The sequence below is a fragment of the Cicer arietinum genome, chromosome 6, assembly GCF_000331145.2.
Source record: "Cicer arietinum cultivar CDC Frontier isolate Library 1 chromosome 6, Cicar.CDCFrontier_v2.0, whole genome shotgun sequence".
NCBI lineage: Eukaryota > Viridiplantae > Streptophyta > Magnoliopsida > Fabales > Fabaceae > Cicer > Cicer arietinum.
This window is the reverse complement of record NC_021165.2, coordinates 53,472,539-53,480,262: the sequence shown is the minus strand read 5'-3', so window position 1 is coordinate 53,480,262 and position 7,724 is coordinate 53,472,539.

The window sequence follows — 7,724 nt, the reverse complement described above, 5'->3', positions numbered from 1 at the left end:
AGAATCTTCTCCACATCCACAATCCTCTCCACAAAAGCATACCAAACGATCTTCATCTCCTCAGCCTTCCCCTATCTCCACGTCCTCTGACTCTGAACCATCTCCCCCAACTAAGAAACCAAAACAGAATGCTCCTCCTCTAATCTCCCTTGCCAAATCAAAACTATTCAATGAAAAATGGGCTCAATGCCCAGTTGGGATAGGCAGAGTTTTTGTTTTTGATAATCTTGTTGTAGATGGAAATGCTGTTCAGCACCATACTGATGTTCTTGGCTGGACTTCATTCTTAAAGATCTCTGAATCTTATTTCCCAGATGTTGTCCGTGCATTCTACTGCAATGCCAAAACTTTTGCTGACAAATCTCTTTTTATCTCAAAAATTAAGGGAGTAGAAATCAGATTGACATCAGACATTTTGGCCAATATCCTTCAGCTACCAACAGAAGGGCCATCTGTCTTTGGTGACAACTGGTATTTGGCTTTGGGTCTTAGAAAGACAGATGTTTTGGCCGAGCTGTTTGAAGAAAACTCCACACGATTTTTGGCCACTTATTTGAAGCCTCTCCCCAAAGTTTTCAACAACATGTGTCAACATACTCTGATTCCACACTGTGGAAGTCATGAGTACGTCTCTGATAATGACGCCTTGCTCATTTATCATCTGTTAAACTGCAAGACTGTCTTTGGTGACAACTGGTATTCAGCTCTGGGTCTTAGAAAAACAGATGTTTTGGTCGAGCTGTTTGAAGAAAACTCCACACGTTATTTAACCACTTACTTAAAGCCTCTTCCTAAAGTCTTCAACAATATGTGTCAACATACTCTACTTCCACACTGTGGAAGTCATGAGTACGTTTCTGATAATGACGCCTTGCTCATCTATCATCTGTTAAACTGCAAGAGATTGAACTTACCTCATGTTATTCTCCAGCACATGATCTGTGCAGCCCAGAAAGATTACAAAAAGAATATTGTGCCTTATGGCATGGTCCTGACTAAAATCTTCAGGCATTTTGGAGTATCTCTTGCATCTGAAAAATCTTTGATCAAAATTTCTAAGTTTTCCACCAAAAATCTATCTCATATGCGTAACACCGCCTCTGCTCCAACACCTACTCCTCCATCCTGTCCCACCTCTCTCAAAAGGAAGAGATTAGCAGGAAGACGACCTTCCACAAATTCTATTTCCTTCTCCTCTCCTTCCACTGATCCTAAGGAAATCTCAGACAAAACTCCTACACCAGAACATTCTCCACCTCCTCCAGAACGTTCTCCAGAACGTATCCCATCACCTTCCACTCTTTTTGCTCAAACATCTGGCACAGTCTCTTCACATATTCCCTCTTATTCTCAAACACTTCACTGCCCTACACATCACTTTAGTACTTTCTTGTCTAATCCTCTTCTCTCTACCATGTCTCCACTATTTGTTTCACCACAGAAAACCAGTTCTTCCATTTTTGGAATAAGTCAGTTTTTGAACTTTCCCGCTCCTGCTGACCACTCTACCTCATCTGTTGGCCCTCTACCATCTATTTCATCTTCTTTTGCCTCTATCCCATCCTTATTTCCTTCCAACACAGTTGTTGCTACCTCTTCTCAACCCTCCGCTCACCTTCCCTCCACTTCCACCTTAGCTGCACCCTCCAACTCTGATATCATGGCCGCTCTCCAGATCATCATGGCAAGACAAATTCAGCATGATCAAGAGACTGCTTTACTCAGAACTTGGATGGCTGATCACCTTGCTCCCAAGCTGGCAATTCCACCTCCGCCTCCTCATCTGGTGCCACCTCCTTCTCAAATCCCTCATCCTGGAAAATCCTCCTCCTCAGAAGGATCCTCTCCCTCCATAGCATCTTAGTTCTGTCACGGTTACCTTTTTGTATGACAAAGGGGGAGAATTAAGTTAGATTTTGAAACGTCAAAGAAAGGACATAGATGCTTTAAATGCTAAACCATTTAAAGTCAAAAAGCTATTTCAAAGAGGGATTATTTTTATTCTAAAATAATGTTTCAGTCAAAAAGCAAAGTCTCTCCAACAACTCTTGTACCTTCATTCAAGTACATCTACAGCCTATAAATAGAAGGCCATTATCCCAGTTCTCAGCAAGAAATTCAAGTGCTAAGTAATCAACAATATACAATCACACTTAAGCTTGAAATTCTGCAAAAACAGAGGCAACATCATTTTCTGCAATTCGCGAAACAACCACTGCTGCACATTCACATATCAGCTGCGAAATTGTCATTAGATACTCTATAAAGAATCTATTCTCAAACAAGAGTTGAGCAATATCAGATTCTGTCAAATTCAATCATTTGTAAAAACTCAAACTATAAGAGTTTCTTTATAGTTTGTTTAAGATCGCTTCCTATCAAGGTTAGATAGGTGTTGTAATTGCTTTCTGGGTAGAAAGTAATTAAGGAAGAAATAGATCAAGGTCGATCTATTCTAGGTGTTGTAAGATTAAGAAGGCTCTTCGTTTTAAACACTTAGTGGAAAATCTCACAGTGTGAGTACTGGACGTAACCCACGTTGGGTGAACCAGGATAAATCTTTGTGTGGTATTCTCTTTCCTATCTCATTCTTTATTATACTGCATTGATTAATTAAGATAAAATAGAAACTGATTTTCTGCTAATTTAAGAACGTTCTCCGTTTTCTGTTTCATAACCAAGATCATTCTTGAGTTATTTTCTTAAGTTTTAACAGGAACTTTTAAAAGGCATATTTACAATTCAAACCCCCCTTTTTTGTAAATCGACATTGTTACTTCACACTTATATCCCCACAAAGCTCCGTTAGTGTACGTTTTTATGATGCATTAAGATTAACGACAAAAATATAATGATATATAACATTAATTTTGATACATCTTGATGACATAATAACTGATTATAGATTAATGTCAATTTTATTGATGTGATATATATGACAATAACTTTCAATATAACAGCTGATTTTAAAAAATATTTATTACACATTTGACATATTTATATTTGTAATGATAGTCATTTAGGAAAGAGACTTGATATATGTTACGGGAAACACAATTTTGACGAAGTTGTTTAAAACTAAGCAAACATGACAAGGTGGGTAATATCTATACAATATAATAAAGTAAGCATGATACTTTGACAAGTTTGACACGTGTTAAATAGAGTGTTAGACAAATATGAAATTTCTATTAATATAAATAACCACCACATTGTGCAGATTTTTTTTAAAGAAACAAATAAAACTTTCATTACATCAGGATACATCACAAGTTGACATGATACGTCAGTTGAGAATTTAGTGGCCAATTAAAAAAATAAGAAGAATGAATTAAAAATAAAATACAATCATGACTTCACAGTTTTTTTAAAAGTAATGATTAATATATATATATATATATATATATATATATATTTAAAAAAAACTTCCTTTACATCGCGATTTGACGTGTGCTTGAAAATTTAATGGCCAATTAAAAATAAGAAGAATGAATTAAAAATAAAATACAATTAATTACACAACGACTTGACAGTTTTTTCTTTTTTGAAAATAATTGTTTTTTAAATACTATTTTAGCAACCACTTCTTCAAATTAATTTAATTTATAAAATTTATTTTATTTTACGAATTCTTTTAGTGCTACTTTTCTTATTGATTCTTTTAGCTCCTCTGCTAACCGTCTCTTCTCAATAATATCCTATTTTCGGCTTATACCTTATAAATATCATTTATATTATCTCATCTATACACAACTCTTTATGTTTCTCCGATGTCTGAAAAGAAAAAAAAACAGATTTTGTTGCTTCAATTTCTCCAAAAAATGAGTTGGTTGTTAGAGTTGTACAACTATTATCTCATCTATACACAACTCTTTATGTTTCTCCGATGTCTGAAAAGAAAAAAACAGATTTTGTTGCTTCAATTTCTCCAAAAAATGAGTTGGTTGTTAGAGTTGTACAACTATGATTTCTGTCTAATCTGAATGTCAAATATAAATTTTATGCGATGAAAATGGTATTGATGAATGACAAGGTTTAATTATTTATTTTATAAAATCAAAATTTTAAATTATACACAAATTTATTTGTTATGTTATTAATTTAACAAATTTCTGTTTCATATTTTTAGGGTGATAAAATTCAAGCAACATTGCAAAAATCGCTTATTTCTCGATTTGAGTGAGATGTGTACAATTTTCGTTCTCTTGGTGTTGCGTCTAACTCTAGAGCATATAGAACAACCCAACACCAATTCAAATTGAATTTGCAAATGGTACAATGGTTCGAGAATTAAAAACCAGTTTGGTCACAATCTATCCGTACTCATTCATTTCATTACTAGAAATTCAAAATATTGACATGAATTACTTGATTAGTAAATTTATTTCAATCTGTCATTGTTATTTTATTTTAGTTATTGACAGTTTAATCATTATTATTTTAGCAATGGTGTCAATATAAAATTTAAAGTTATTGAGTTAGAGTAAGATGAATGAGGTTTTTTATATTATATAATTTTTTTTTAGTATTTAATAACTTTCTCTATTAAGTATTAACTAATTTTATTTTCTTTATGTAGTATAAGGATTGAATGCGCACTTCTTGGATCTTATGTTGATGAATTTACAATCCGGTTATAATTAAAATGTTGTTGTACTTGCTCAGTTTCTAAAAGTGAAGATGTTTAATGGTAAAAGCCAACTACAAAATGCAATGAACTGTACTCAACTTTTATTCAACCCTGAAATTCTTTCTTTCAAACTCAAGTAAGGTTAAAAGTAAACTAAAAGTACTACCAACTAACTTATTCAATTTTATTTATTGAAATACTAACTTTATATTATGAATTGACATATCCACTGCTTTTACAGAACATGAACAATATGAAATACTATGAAGAGAGGGCAATACTTGCTCTGACTCATGATACTGTCGATATCGTTAATGATTATGTTTTATCATTAATTCCAAGTGAGGAAACGAAATATATTAGTTCAGACTCAACTGTCCTTTTTGATGAAAATTTTATTGTGCAGGGAGATTGGTTCACACCTGAATTTTTTGAATGTCATGAAATGTTCAGGAATTCCAAATCACCTATTAAGATTAAAGATTGATGTTCCAGTCATGCTTTTGAAAAACATTGATCAAACTAATGAACTATGTAATGGAACAAGACTGCTCATAAATGAACTGTGTACAAATATTATTGGAGCAATTGTGATAAGATTTATATATCAAGGATGAATTTGGGGTTCCATTTGATCCAACTTTCCCATTTAAATCCCAGAGAATACAATTTTCATTGTCTTTGTGTTTTGCAATGACCATAAATAACAGTCAAGGTCAATCTCTTTCTCAAGTTGTTTTGTATTTAAAGCGATCTGTATTTACTCATGATGAGTTCTATGTGGCTATTTCATGAATAAAGTGTATGGAAGGATTGAAGATTATTATTTTAGATGAAGAAAGAAAACCATGTGCCGACAAAAAAAAGTTATGTACAAAGATATTTTCAATAATTTGTAAACATGTGGACGACATTCTTTTTACGATTTAGATTTGTTAATTGTAAGTTATTTTTTTGTATGGAATTGAATTGTTGATAAAATTCAAATTATATATTTAATGTCAATGCCAATAAAACTATGCCTTTAATATTAATGTTAATTCAAATTGTTATATTATATAAATTAATATAACAATATATTTATCAAAATAATAATTTGTATCCGTGTGACGCACGAGTTACACACTAATATTTTTTCAGAGGATTTAAAAGCTAATTGCAAATTAATTTATGTACAATTCTTGCCTTTCGTTTAGTATTGATTCATAACAATCAACGTTTGTCTACCAATTTAAAGCAGTGCATTTATTATCTTTCATTTGAATTTGCTCTTAAAAGACCGACGTAACATATTTATTTCTATTTCTTTTCATATCTTTTTATTTATCTGATTTAAATATATTTTTTGTCTCTCTATTTTATTTAAAATAATCTCAGTTCTCTCATATTTAAAATTGAATTTTTAGTATTCTATTAATTAACTTTTGGATGTTTTTTCTCTTTCTAGCCCATCATTTTTAATGATATGATTGTTAGAGTAATTGTTAAGTTTCAAAGTTTCAAATTGTTGATTGGTTTGCAAGTAAGACACAAAATGTGTTTTCTTTGAATGAATTCAATACTTTTCATTCTAACTATCTTCTAACTAACTAATCAAATAGTTAGTTATCATATGCAACTAACACATTACTTGAATTACAAGTAATCTAACACTTTCCCTTAATTCAAATTATTGAGGTAAAAAACATTTTTGATATATGTTTTAATGACAACAAACCTTATAAAACAAATGATTAAGTTTTATGAATGATGATCTACTAATGAGTGCACTTGAGATTTATTTAAGGTAGATGAATTGCATAAGTGGACAAGCAAGAAACCATTCACGTCATCAAAGTGCATATAGTGAAATAATCTCAAAAAGAATATATCATATATCAATTACTCAAGATAATGATGATTACATCTTCATGAAGAAGATAAGCATCAAACAAAAGATCAAGGCTGCTCTGAAATTTAAAACAGAAAAAACGAAGATCGGTCTGGTTTTTATACCATTAATCCAATAACATTTTGATTTATAAAGAATAAAGCATTCTTTAATTCAAGATCGATCTGAACTACGAAAATACATTAATTTACATTACAAATCACCTGTATTCATTACAAAGGAACATAATTATCTACTTAAGATCGCTTTGGACAATTCGTTCAAAGACAAAAGATCAACAAAGGCAAAGTGAAGCATCAAGTGCAAACAAGCAAGATCAATCTCTAGATTGGTAAAGTAACAAATACAACCATGATAAGACAGTATAGTCTGCACACGAAACAAGAAAAAGCATATAACAACTGTTAGTTACTCTTAGTTCAAGCACTTACTCAAAACAGAAACAAAGATCATTCTAGTTTTCACTACATTCAATAATGATCATTCCAAGAACATTCTAGTCTGCAAAAGAACAAGATTATCATTAAATCAAGATCGTTTTTGGCTGTCAATCATCATCACAAATTACCAGCCATCATTATGAGAATAACATAATTACATACACAAAATCATTTTGCACAATTTTTTTTCCATAAGATCAATAAAAGGCAAAACAAAGCATAAAAAACAAACAACACGATCAATATCCAGATTGATGGTTAATAAGTACAACAAGGACAAAAACGATAAGACACTAACACTGTAAAAAGCATGACACATAATAGTTGTCAAACGTCAAAAATCCAGCACTCGTACAAAACAAAAACAAAGAATGTTCTAGTATTAGAAAAGAACATTCTAGTTATTCTTTTTTAAAGGCAGAATTAAAACATATAATTTTCTACAGTCCAAACCACAATTTAAAGAGTAACAAGACTGCTCAAATCAATGGTGAAGCCCAGAACTCGAGCTGAATGCCCAAAGGAGGAAAACAACCTCAAGATTGATCTCCAAATTGATGAGTTGTGAACAAGGACACAAGTACATTGTGCGTACAATTTTCTGCAGAAAGCTCCGCATAATTCTTATTGAAAACAGTACCAAACTGACATTTCACAGCTCATTCACTCACTCATTCACGTTTTCCATCAAACCCAAAAGCAAAAACGTTCTTTGATTGTCAAGAACGTTCTGGACAACAATATAAACACATTTTTAATTGTT